Source organism: Pan troglodytes, chromosome 15, assembly GCF_028858775.2.
Source record: "Pan troglodytes isolate AG18354 chromosome 15, NHGRI_mPanTro3-v2.0_pri, whole genome shotgun sequence".
Taxonomy (NCBI): domain Eukaryota; kingdom Metazoa; phylum Chordata; class Mammalia; order Primates; family Hominidae; genus Pan; species Pan troglodytes.
Window position 1 is genome coordinate 42,743,776 of NC_072413.2, and position 13,519 is coordinate 42,757,294.

The 13,519-nt window shown below is 41.2% G+C and overlaps 1 pseudogene; it reads left to right on the forward strand.

The window, feature by feature from the left end:
• LOC134808332 (uncharacterized) overlaps window positions 1-13,195 on the forward strand; it is a 62,750-nt pseudogene extending 49,555 nt beyond the window's left edge.
• Window positions 13,196-13,519: the final 324 nt, after the last annotated feature.

A 13,519-nucleotide genomic window follows, 5' to 3' on the forward strand; every position in this document is an offset into this window, starting at 1 on the left:
TAACAGAAAACATGGATGTTATTATACATACTGCTTTGTTCCCTCTGGCTGTCTTCAAAATATCTAAGACCAGGGACTCAAAGAATTTTCTGTAACAGAACTTTGCTGCCACCAACTGAACACATTCACCCAATGCAAGTAGGTTTTGTTTTTTGGTTTGGGGTTTTTTTCACAAATTAGTGCTGAAAAAGGAGATGAAGGGAAGACACATATTCTCTTGGCCCACATCCCAAACCCCAGCCATAACTCCATCTTTAATCAGTAATACCACGTGAGCACTGAAAGAGAGCTGAGAATTCATATCTTGACATTAGCAATGGCAGCCCTCCCTTTGCAACTCTAAACCACTTCATATTAATAGAAAACTCCTCCTTTATTTGTAAGCAAAGGGCATCTGTTTTATTCATACAAACAAGCATAAATCAAAGAGTTTGTGCCAGGAGTAAGTGGCATGTCATGAAATGGTAATGTTGACCTGGCCATTGAGCTGGGCTAAGTGAAAGTCTTTTGAATCAATAATGGTTACCAGGTCAGAAAAGCAAACTCCTCTAATCTCATTTCCACCGGTGAATTCTTGCAAAAAAATTCAAAGTAGTCTTCACAGGTGGCCCTAATTTCTTGTTCTGAAGCCAAATCCACTTTGATCTTTTAAAGGGGTAAGAGACTATTTAGTCAGTTTGTCCTAGACCTTTGCAACACATTAGAATCACCCGGTAAAATACAACGTTCAAGGCCCCTCCTCAGAACTCCCAATTAGAGCCTCTCAGAAGGGAATTTGGGCAACAGCATATTTTTTAGTCCACAGGAAATCCTGAAATACAGCCAGAGTTGAAGAGCACTAGCTTAGGCCTATTCTCTCATTTCCTAAATGGGGGAACAGGTTCAGAAGAGTAAAAGCAGTCAACAAAAATATATGCACACACCCTTAAGGAAAACCTTGAGGAGGCCTAGAACATTGGGTTTGGAGAGTGTGATGCCTGGCTTCACTAGGGAGGCTTATCCAAAAGGAAGCACATCCTAACATGTTGATCTTTGCCAAATTCCTTTGGTCTCTTGAACAATTCAACATAAGCAGGATAAAAATGCTTTAACGGTTAAAAAAAAAAAAAAACACAGTCTTTGGAAGATAATAAGAAAAATAACCTCACTTTATTTTCATTTCATACCTGTCCCATTTAGCTTGAAATTTTTGCCCTCTTGAACCTTATGAGTGCTGAAAATATATTTACTGTGAGTCAAATATGATCTAATTTGTTAATTCCCATGACCCTGATATTTTCCTTTAACATAGCTCAAACATGGAATGTTTTAAGTAAAATTAATATATATTTAAAGTTTTTCATTTATTCGACTTAATGTTTCTAGTATATAGAAGGAAACAATTTAATACATGGTATGCTGATTTTTTTTCTACAGTTTTCTAGTTTTCTTACCTCTGTCTTTGGAAGATTCATTTTAGATTACTTCTAGTGCCTTATGAAGAAGGTCTACCCACCATCACTACCCAAGAAAGCAAGTTAATGCTTTATGCTTCTCCTACTTCTTGGACCTTCCCAACTCTACCAGCCCCTGCCCCAACCAAACACAGCCCTAGCTCACCCAGTAGTAATTTTGCTTCAAGTCAAACCCTGATTCACCTGCCTTTTTGCTTAGTAGTGTCTTTAACCTGCTCTCCTAGTGAGCACTCAAGAATCTTTGACATTAAATGGGTACTGCACCCCTACCTGATTGAAATGGCTTTGACCTTGACAACAAAAAGCTGATTTCACCCAATAGGGCTTCCTATTTTTGGAAATTCAATTCACACTGACTTATCAGGGGTGAGGGGGAGAAAAGCAAGCAAGACAGAGGTTGGTGGTGGAAGTAACTTGAGTCCAAGATGGAGACTTATAGCTCTATACATGGCAAGACACCCACTGGAAATCTGTTGGGATGAAGAAATGGTACACCTTCTGGGAGAAGTTAGCCCAAAGTAATAAAGTGGTCAGGCAAACAAGTTTCTTTCAGCTACAAAGCATCAGTAGTTGGAACAGAATAGGGGCACAAGCAAGACTGCTTTGGTACCCATGTGGGAAAGTGTAAAGCTAAAAACAAGAGCATGTTTTCTTCCTGCTTGTTAACAATACAGAATGGAATTGGGAAGTCTGAGGACACTGGAGAAAACAAATATGATTTTGACCCTTAAAAGACCTCAGAATATAAATGAAAGACAGGGAAATCCAATGAATATGGTTACCCAAATGCCAGAGGACAGATCACAAGAAAGAGGCCAAATCGAAAAAAAAAAAAAAAAAAAGAAGAAGAAGAAGAAAGAAAGAGAGAGAGAGAGAAAGAAAGAAAGAGAGAAAGAAAATGAAAGAAAAAAATAAAAAAATATTGGGGTTTATGCTGTCTATGCTGTCGTTGGAAGAAGCGTATGCTAAGGAGTATACATGAAATATTTCTAGAAGTTTCCAATAAATAACTTAGGATCCACCGTATTGGGGGATAAAGGTGCTGAAATCACAGAAGGAACTGCTATTGACCACCTCCTAGGTTTCACATGCTAGTGATAGCAATTAGCTGCTTCTACCCCCAAGACGTTCACTTCCCCACCTCCCACCTGTCCAGATATTGCATGTCTTGGAAATAATGATATGCCTTCTCCTCAGTCCTGATGTATTCTTATTATTCCAAATAAGAAATTCCTGCAAGAAGTGGCTAGTTGGGGAATGGAGTAGTAGGCAATATCTTGGCTAATTATTGTCATAAAAATAAATGACATCAAACCTAAATGTATTACATTTGTCAGACATTATCCTCTAATTAAATAAACACAACCAAAATAATTCCATCCAATAAGGCTACTCTTACAAGAACTAATTTCACAGTTAATTCATTCTGGTAGTGCCAATAATACAGCTTTTTATAAAAATTCAATCATCTACAGAGATTGTACTAAAGTTCTATTACAGCAAGGTAATTCTTGGCCTTGAATATTTTCAGGCTGAGATAATATGTTTGATGCTTTAAGGTGTAAAAATTCTGTGCTCACAACCAAAAACTTGTCTAAGTTCTTAAAGATATAAAACTTTTTTATATAAAAATGTAGTTCTTTTCACTAATGCCTTAGAGCTGACACTTGCAAAGGTTAGGAATTGCATTCCACCAAAAAAAGCACAAAGAAACAAACATTTAGTGGTGTTCATATGGACACTATATGTAACATCAGCAATGACTCCTCAGAGTCTCTTGAGTCCCACGGTGATATACTTAGCCAACAGACCCTGACGACAGCAGGCTGCTTGAAGTGGGTTTTGATGAGTCTGTGAAGCCTGTCATTGTAGCTCTCCTACCCTATCGATTATAATTGGCTGCCATTTGGTATTATGTGGGAAAGTTTACCGGCCACAGACTGCTGTATCATTCTACCAGGGCACTTCTCTGCTGCTCTAAAAATTCTCATGCACCTTTGTTCTGGAAAGGAAGTATAATCACAATTATAATCACAAAATAAAATCACCAAAATGTTCCAAGTGAAATGCTAGTTTTACTATCTGAAATATTTTAATTACCAATTTATCATCAAAGTTTTGAGAATTTTGTAGAAACTTCTTTATTTGATGTAATCTAACACTGCCACACAGGACTAGTGGTATAGAGTTCCACCCACTCCACAGAAATAAAGAATATGAAACCCAAACTCAAAGCATTCACATTCAGTGATTGTCAACGATTCACTGTACATAAAAGCGACTTTAAATTACATGGGACAGGCCAGGCGCAGTGGCTCATGCCTGTAATCCCAGCACTTTGGGAGGCCGAGGCGGGCGGATCACGAGGTCAGGAGATCAAGACCATGCTGGCTAACGTGGTGAAACCCCGTCTCTACTAAAAATACAAAAAAATTAGCCAGGCGTGGCGGGCGCCTGTAATCCCTGCTACTCGGGAGGCTGAGGCAGGAGATGGCGTGAACCGGGGAAGTGGAGCTTGCAGTGAGCCGAGATAGCACCACTGCACTTCAGCCTGGGTGACAGAGCAAGCCTCCATCTAAAAAAAAAAAAATTACATGGGATATATACCAAGTACCCAAGAAATATGGTGCAATGGAGGACAGTCTCCATCATACTCCCGCTGTTGTATCCGTATTATTGTAAAATATATCCTGCAGTCCCAACAACTGGGACATATTCCAGTGAAAGACTAGTGGTCACAAACATTTAGCTGATATGCTTATAAACATATGATATACCAGCTGGTAACTGCTGAATGATGAGCTAGCTTTTTGGGTAAAGAGTGGCAATCACCTCTGTTTTGAGATTTGAGGTCTCCAGGTAATCCTTAGTATCAAAAACTGTCTTTCTGACTTAAAAACCTCAATTTCTGGGAATCCACCCTCTAGAACATTTTTAAATGGAAAATATTTTCCCCAAATGCACATATTTTATTATCCCATACTAAAAAGATAATTATTTATCAGAACTAAACTTTTCAGTTGAGACTTCAGACACCATGGCCTGAAACAGGAGAGACAGTTATAAAAGAGGGAACTAGCAAAGAAATGATAAGTAGAGTACTGAAAAGAACTTGCCTGCTTTCCAAGCTGAGTAGTTTCCTGGCCCACAAAGGTATTTTGGCTGACCAGTATGCTGCTTTTATCTCAAAGGTGGCAGAAAAGGAAAGTTGGCACTGGAGATGAGACAGAACCATGGGAAAACCTGGTAGTAACAGATACTATTTAATAGGAAGTATCAACAATGAGAAGACAGAAAACTGTAATAGAAAGGGAGACAAATAGATTACATTGCTGAACTTCAGTTTCCTTACCTATAAAGTGTTGGAAATATACCAACCAAAGCCTACCTGAATCCCAGTGAGGCTCAGATGAGAAAATGAAAGTGAAAGCATTTTAAATATTCTAAGTGTTATACAAAGGTAAAATATATTGCACATGTCAGATCCTTTTCACATGTAACAACAAATAAGGGAAAGTTTTCTGGATTTCTGACTGGTTGTCAAAATGTGAGCCCCTGATAAGTTCTTATGGACCAAAGACTGACTTGAATAAATTCATAATACCTCCTCTACCATATTCATTTCCTTTTCTTTTTCCCTTCAGGTTGGTATAAAGAAGAAAAATGGGAAGAAAGGATGCTGCCTATTTCTGATTTCTCAGTCTATCTGAAGCAGGGAACCCTCTTAGGGGCCTGTGCCTGGTCTCCAAAGCATGAAAATAAAGAAAAATCTTGAGTTCTTTAAAGGGAAACTCCAGGCACCTAGCTAGCCATGAGAAGTAAATGATCAACTTGATATGTCATAAGCAAGAAGGTAATAGTAGCTTAAAACAATAGCTAAGAAAGTTAGAGACACGAGATGGGTGGTTCCCTATGGAAACTATAAATAATATGTTAACATATGTCCCAGAGTTGTTTTTCAAAACTCAGACCACCACCAAACAGATCTGCTGGCCCATAGACCTCAGATAAGGAGGAACTGAGGGCTAACTCTGACCACTGTTCTTTGTTCTGAAGTTCTTCCTTGGAGGCATAGAGGAAGTCATACCCATAAGCCAGCTAACATTCCTTTCTACTGACCCCAAATTTTCAACAGGGTTTCTCTTCCTTAACCAATTACAACTCAAAAAAAAAAAAAAATACTTTTAATCTACCTATGATCTGAAAGCCCCTACTTTAAGATATCTTGTCTCTTTAAGCCAAACCAATGTATAACCTCCATGTATTGATTTACAATTTTGCCTATAACTTCTGGTTTCATAAATTTTCTCCTGCCTTTAAAAACTCTCATTTACAAGCTGTCAGAGAGGTCAGGACTTAAGCATGAGCTGCCTGATTCTCCTTGTTGGTGCCTTACAAATAAATACACTCCTTTCTCCCACTACAAGCTTCAATGTGGCTGTTTGCCCCTTACTACACCAGACAAGTGGGCCCCACTTCAGTTCAGTGACATGTTTTGATTGTTGTTCCCGTCTCTTCTATCAGCACATCTTTAATTGAAACTGTAGAAGCTGGGGGCACCAAAATACTATGTGAAGTAAATGAATTCAGAGAGAAAACGTCCACAGAAAAAAAAAATCCTTGATATGAAAGTTGCTATAAGCTGCACTGGTAAAATAACTTTCATAGTTAGAGCAACTGTTAACCATTCATTTAACACAGTGATACACTATATTGAATAGACTAGTGAATGCAGACAACAAACAACTCTATTAATATGCAAAGATACTGAGAAACTTATTCTGGGAAGTGGTTGGTTTGGTAACGCAAAATGAGAAGGCAGACCTTTAAAAAAATAAGTAAGATAGACAAAAATCCTGTTGAATCCACACCACTTCCTTTAGGAACATTGACTATTAAATCCAGTGGTCACAACAGACACTAAATTTGTTCTGGGGTACAAGTTCTAGAAGTGAATATTGATCAAGGCTTCTAAATGATTTTTATTTACTTTCAAATGTAGATCAATGGAATAGAATAGCTATTCTATCCCATCTCTTTGACTAATAACAGACATAGATTCTGACAATCACCACTGTTTTAGTCAATAATTACAGGGAAACTGAAATATGGCTCCAAGTTTATATAATGTAGCATAAATTTGAAAGCAATATAAAATAAGACATTCAGAAGAAAACGGGCAGAACACAATAAATCAGGAAAAGGAATAATAACAACAGTTAATCAAAGAAATATTTGTTGAACACTTTCTATATTCAAAAGCTACATGTTAACTTTTTAAGTACGTTATTTATGTTATTCCTCTCAACAATGTAAGAGAGATGGCATTAGCCTTACCTCATTGGAGATTAAAAAAAGAAGAAAAAAAGCTTAGAGATATTTTCCATTGTTATGCGGCTAGAAAACTAGGTAGTAGGCAATTAAACTGACTCTAATTCCAAGTTCTTTCAATATAATAACTTAACTTTAATGTAATAGTTTTCTTATTCTATTTAATATAGAAACAATAGGTTCAACAATTATAGCCCAGGGTGCCTATGATGGATAATATTGAGTGTCAACTTGATTTAATTGAAGGATGCAAAGTATTGTTCCCGGGTGTGTCTGGGAGGGTGTTGCCAAAGGAGATAAACATTTGAGTCAGTGGGCTAGGAGAGGCAGACCCACCTGCAATCTGGGTGGGCACCATCTAATCAGCTGCCAGTGCAGCCAGGATAAAAGCAGGCAGAGGAACTTGAAAAGACTAGACTGGCTGAGTCTTCCACCCTCCATCTTTCTCCCATATTGGATGCTTTCTGCTCTCAAATGTCAGACTCCAAGTTCTTCAGCCTTTGCACTCTTGGACTTACAGCAGAGGTTTGCTAGGGGCTCTCAGGCCTTTGGCCACAGACTGAAGGCTGCACTATTGGCTTCCCTACTTTTGAGATTTTGGGACTTGGACTGGCTTCCTTGCTTCTCAGTATGCAGATGGCCTATTGTGGGACTTCACCTTGTGATCGTGTGAGTCAATACTCCTTAATAAACTCCCCTTCATATATATATATATGTGTGTGTATATATATATATGTGTGTGTGTGTGTGTGTATATATATATAGAGAGAGAGAGAGAGAGAGAACCCTGATTAGTACTGATTTTGGTACCAGAAGTGAGGTATTAGTCCATTCTCATGCTGCTATAAAGAACTGCCCAAGACTGAGTAAATTATGAAGGAAAGAGGTTTAATTGACTCACAGCTCCGCAAGGCTGGGGAGGCCACAGGAAACTTAAGACTGTGGCAGAAGGGGAATGTGATGATTAATACTGAATGTCAACTTGATTGAAAAATGCAATGTATTGATCCTGGGTGTGTCTGTGAGGCTGTTCCCAAAGGAGATTAACATTTGAGTCAATGGGCTGGAGAAGGAAAACCCACCCTTAATCTGGGTGGGCACCATCTAATCAGCTGCCAGTGCTGCCAAAATATAAAGCAGACAGAAAAAAAAAAAAAAATTTGAAAAGGCTAGACTGGCTTAGCCTCCCAGCCTACATCTTTCTCTCATGCTGGATGCTTCCTGCCCTCAAGCATCAGACTCCAAGTTCTTCGACTTTGGGACTCGAACTGGCTTCCTTGATCCTCAGCTTGCAGATGGAGTATTGTGGGAGCTTGTGATTGTGTGAGTTAATACTACTTAATAAACGCTCATATACACGTATATATCCTATTAGTTCTTTCCCTCTAGAGAACCCTGATTAATACAGCTTTTGGTATTGGGAGTGGTTTTAGAGGAACAGAATATTAAGGATGGAGTTCTTTCGTTGGTTGTGGGGTTTCTGGAGTTGGCTGCTTAACATGATTAGACCAAAATATGCTAAGGACTATATTTCTAATAGTATGGAGAACACTGATAGTCCTTGGCATGAACTGTTTAGAGAGTTATGCAAAATAAATGCATTTGACACTCCTGATTCACTGCTCACGAGAGGCAAAGAGTTCAGCGATTCTATACACAATAACTTTGACTTATGTGGAGAACCAAGGAATATAACGAAGTTTGTTGGTTGCTCCTAAGTTCACCGGACCAAAGTGGTGAAAGGAAATTATGAACTCAGGCATTCTAACTCCCAACTTCAGAAGCAGATACTGAGCTTCAAATCTGCTAAGACTGCCCTGAGGGACAGTCTTATCTCCTGTAGAGAAAGAGCTGAAATTGTGGAAAAACAGACACAAGCTCTTATTATGCTAGTGGCTGACCTGCAATGAAAGGTGCATGCACAGCCTCGCCAGGTGTCTACTGTTAAACTGAGGGCATTGATTGAAAAAGAATGGAACCCTGCAACTTGGAATGGGGATGACGTAGGAGCACCCTGATAAAGCTGGGGACACTGAGCTTGTAAACTCTGATAAGCCCTTTTTTTCCCAGAAGAAACAGCTTCCCCATCCCCAGTAGTGGCAACATTCTCTCCCCAATCCATGCTGCCATCAGCCTTTCCACCTTTGTCTGAGAAGATAAACCCTGTGCTGCCTGAGGCAACAGTGATAGCCTCCCCTGAGGCAGTTGCCAGGCAAGATAATATTTATTCTCCTAAGGAGCCACCCCCAACACCCCTGTTTGCTTCTAGACCTATAACTAAAGTCCCATTAGGCCCCTAGAGGTGAAGTTCAGAGTGTGACCCTCATGGGTCACACTCTACAATTGAAAAGAACTGCTTGAGTTTTCTAATTTATATAAGCAGAAATCTGGAGAAGAGGCATGAGAATGGATATTAACTGTGTGGGGTAATGGTGGAAGAAACATAGAGTTAGATCAGGCTGAATTTACGGATTTGGGACCACTAAGTAGGGACTCTGCTTTTAATGTTGCAGCTCAGAGAGTTAAAAAATGTTCTGATAGTTTATTTGCTTGCTTAGCTGAAATATGGATTAAAAGATGGCCCACTGTGAGCAAGCTGGAAATGCCTCATCTCCCCTGGTTTAATGCAGAGAAAGGAATCCAAAGGCTTAGGGAGATTGGGGATGGTGGAGTGGATTATTCACTTTAGACCTATTCATCCCAGCTGGGAGGGTCCAGAAGACATACCCTTGACCAATGATTTGCAAAATAGGTTTGTGAAGGCAGCACCTGCATCTTTGAAGAGCTGTGTAATTGCTCTTCTCTGCATGTCAGATCTAACCGTGGGAACTGCAGTCATTCACTATTAAATTTAAATACAATGGGAATAATCGGATCCCAAGGTGGCAGGGGCCAAGTGGAGGCACTCAGCTATCAAAGATAAGGTGGGCATAGCTACCATAATGGACATCAGAGGCAAAGCAGCAATCAGAATAGTCTGACTCATGTAGAGCTCTGGCATTGGCTAATTAATCATGGTGTTCCTGGAAGTGAAATTGATAGGAAGCCTACTGCATTCCTACTAAATTTATATAAGCAGAAACCTTCCTGGACAAATGGACAAAAGACTAACTAGAATTATAAAAACAGAGAATAATGGCCCCTCAATCAGTTTCTAGACTTGAGCCAGTTTACAGACCCAGAACCTCTTGAATTAAGGGGAGGCCGGGTCCCCTTAAAGAAGGACCCCATTACATTACCGACAATTTATGCCATTAATCTTTCTCCCATCCTTCCCCAAGCAGACCTCTGGCCTTTTACCCAGGTAATTGTTCACTAGGGAAACAGAAATGATAAGACATTTCAGGGACTACTGAACACTGGCTCTGAGCTGACATTGATTCCAGGGGACTCAAAATGTCATTGTGGTCCTCCAGTTAAAGTAGGGGCTTATGGAGGTCAGGTAATTAATGGAGTTTTAGCTCAGGTCTGGCTTACAGTGAGTCCAATGGGTCCCCAGACTCATCCTGTGGTCATTTTTCCAATGCCAGAATACATAATTGGTACGGACACACTCAGCAGCTGGCAGAACCCCCACATTAGCTCCCTCACTGGTAGGGTGAGAGCTACTATGCTAGGAAAAGCCAAATGGAAACCATTAGAGCTGCCTCTACCTAGAAAAATAGTAAATTAAAAACAACATCACACTCCTGGAGGGATTGCAGAGATTAGTGTCACCATCAAGGACTTGAAAGATTTCTACCACATCCCCATTCAACTCTGCCGTTTTGCCTTTGCAGAAGACAGATGGATCTTGCAGAATGACAGTGGATTATTTTAAGCTTAAACAAGTGGTGATTCCAATTGCAGCTGCTGTATCATATGTGGTTTCATTGCTTGAGCAAATTAACACATCTCTTGGTACCTGGTATGCAGCCACTGACTTGGAAAATGCCTTTTTCTCCATTCCTGTACATAAGGCCCACCAGAAGCAATTTGCCTTCAGCTGGCAAGGCCACCAATATACCATGACTGTCCTACCTTTGGGATACATCAACTATCCGGCTTTGTGTAATAATCTTATTTGGAGAGAACTTGATCGCTTTTCACTTCTGCAAGATATCACACTGGTCCATTACATTGATGATATTATGCTGATTGGATCCAGTGAGTGAGAAATAGCAAACACACTGGACTTATTGGTGAGACATTTGCATGCCAGAGGATGGGAAATAAATTCGACTAAAGTTCAGGGACTCTCTACCTCACTAAAATTTCTAGGAGTTCAGAGGTGTGGGGCCTGTCAAAATATTCCTTCTAAGGTGAAGGATAAGTTGCTGCATTTGGCCCCTCCTACAGCCAAGAAAGAGGCCCAATGCCTAGTGGGCCTGTTCGGATTTTGGAGGCAACACATTCCTTATTTGGGTGTGTTACTCCAGCCCATTTATCAAGTGACCCGAAAGGATGCCAGTTTTGAGTGGGGTCCAGAACAGGAGAAGGCTCTGCAACAGGTCCAGGCTGCTGTGCAAGCTACTCTACCACTTGGGCCACATGACCCAGCAGATCCAATGGTGCTTGAGGTGTCAGTGGCAGATAGGGCTGCTGTTTGGAGCCTTTGGCAGGCCCCTATACGTGAATCACAGCAAAGACCTCTAGGAATTTGGAGCAAGTCCCTGCCATCTTCTGCAAATAACTACTCTCCTTCTGAGAGACAACTCGGCCTGTTGCTGGGCTTTGCTGGAAACCGAATGTTTGACTACGGGCCATCAAGTCACCATGTGATCTGAACTGCCTATCATGAACTGGGTGCTTTCTGGCCCATTGAGCCATAAAGTGGGTCATGCACAGCAACATTCCATCATCAAATGGAAGTGGTATATACATGATGGACTTGAGCAGGTCCTGAAGGCACAAGTTAAGTTACGTGAGGAAGTGGCTCAAATGCCCATGGTCTCCACTCCAGCCACCCTGCCTTCTCTCTTCCAGCTGGGGAGTTCTTTATGATCAGTTGACAGAGGAAGAGAAGGCTAGGGACTGGTTTACAGATGGTTCTGCGTGATATGAAGGCACCACCCAAAAGCGGACAGCTGCAGCACAACAGCCCCTTTCTAGGATATCCCTGAAGAACAGTCATGACAAGAAATCTTCCCAGTGGGCAGAACTGTGAGCAATGCACCTGTTTGTGCACTTTGCATAGAAAGAAAAATGCCCAGGTGTGCAATTATATACTGATTCATGGGCTGTAGCCAATGGTTTGCCTGGATGGTCAGGAACTTGAAAGAAGCATGATTGGAAAATTGGTGACAAAGAAATCTGGGGAATAGGTATGTGGATAAATTTCTCTGAGTGGTCAAAAACTGTGAAGATATTTGTATCCCATGTGAGTGCTCACCAATGGGTGACCTCAGCAGAGGAGGATTTTAATAATCAAGTGGACAGGATGACCCATTCTGTGGATACCACTCAGCCTTTTTTCCCAGCCACCTCTGCATCCACCCAATGGGCCCATGAACAAAGTGGCCATGGTGGCAGGGATGAAGGTTTCGCATGGGCTCATCAATATGGACTTCCACTCACCAAGGCTGACCTGGCTACAGCCACTGCTGAGTGCCCAATTTCCCATCAGCAGAGACCAACACTGAGGCCTCAATATGGCACCATTCCTCGGGGTGATCAGCCAGCTACGTGGTGGCTGGTTGATTATATTGGACCTCTTCATGGAAAGGGCAGAGGTTTGTTCTCACTGGAACAGATATTTACTCCAGATATGAGTTTGTCAATCCTGCATGCAATGATTCTGCCAAGACTACCACCCATGGACTCACGGAATGCCTTATCCACCGTCATGGTATTCCACACAGCATTGCTTCTGACCAAGGCACTCACTTTATGGCTAAAGAAGTGCAGCAGTGGGCTCATGGTCACGGGATTCACTAGTCTTACCATGTTCTCCACCATCCTGAAGCATCTGGATGCATCTGATTGTGCACTTTGCATAGAAGGAAAAACGCCCAGATGTGCGATCTGATAGATCTGATAAGCATCTGATAGAACGGTGGAATGGCCTTTTGAAGTCACAATTACAAAGCCAACTAGGAGACAATAATTTGCAGGGCTGGGGCAAAGTTCTCCAGAAGGCCGTGTATGCTCTGAATCAGCATCCAGTATATGGTACTGTTCCTCCCATAGCCAGGATTCATGGGTTCAGGAATCTAGGGGTGGAAGTGAAAGTGGCATTACTCACCATCACCCCTAGTGATCCACTAGCAAAATTTTTGCTTCCTGTTCCCACAACATTATGTTCTGCTGGCCTAGACGTCTTAGTTCCAGAGGGAGGAATACTGCCACCGGGAGACACAACAATGATTCCATTAAACTGGAAGTTAAGATTGCCACCTGGACACTTTGGGCTCCTCCTACCCTTAAGTTAGCAGGCTAAGAAGGAAGTTACAGTGTTGGCTGGGGTGATTGACCCAAACCATCAAGATAAAATCTGTCTACTATTCCACAATGGAGGTAAGGAAGAGTACGCGTGGAATAAAGGAGATCCATTAGGGTGTCTCTTAGTATTATCATGCCCTGTGATTAAGGTCATTGGGAAACTACAAGAGTCCAATCCAGGCAGGACTACAAATGCCCCAGACCCTTTAGGAATGAAGGTTCGGTTCACTCCACCAGGAAAAAAACCATGACCTTCTGTGGTGCTTGCTGAAGGAAAAGGGAATACAGAATAAGTAGTAGAAGAAGGTAGTCAT